Consider the following 595-nt stretch of genomic DNA (forward strand, 5'->3'; position numbering starts at 1 on the left):
CATTTCGCCGCAGGCTGAGGGAATTGGGTTTGTTTCAGCCTGGAGAAGGTTGCGGGGGTGACTCATTGGCAGCCTTTCGAATACTCCTGAAGGTGAACTCTAGCTCCCAGGAGGGGAGTTATATTCTTGGAAAGGCTCGGACAATAGGCAGGGCACGGTGGAATGGTTTTATAAGTTAGAAGAGTGAGAGATTTAGTTGGATGTTAGGGTGGAAGTGTCTTCACTAGAGAGTGTGAGGCCCTGGAACAGGCTGCACAGGGAAGGTTGTGGATTGCCCCGCCTTTGGAGGTGTTCAAGGCCAGGGTTGGACGGCCATGGGCAACCTGATCTAGTAAAGGTGTATGTTTGGTGGCCCTGCCAGGCAGGGGGTTGGAACTACATGATCCTTGAGGTCCCTTCCAACCCGGTTCATTCTGTGATTCTGTTTTCCTCGGCTGCACCCCGCATATCTCCTCCCCGGTCTCTCTATCAACCCGCCCCGATTGCCGGCTGTAGGGGGGGCCGAGCAGCTCCGGTTCAACCCCGACAAACCGCGGAGCTCGGGGCGGGGATGAGGCCGGGGCAGCTCCGGAGGGGCGGGCTGGGCCTCGGGCGG

The sequence above is a fragment of the Coturnix japonica genome, chromosome 9 (genome assembly GCF_001577835.2).
Source record: "Coturnix japonica isolate 7356 chromosome 9, Coturnix japonica 2.1, whole genome shotgun sequence".
NCBI lineage: Eukaryota > Metazoa > Chordata > Aves > Galliformes > Phasianidae > Coturnix > Coturnix japonica.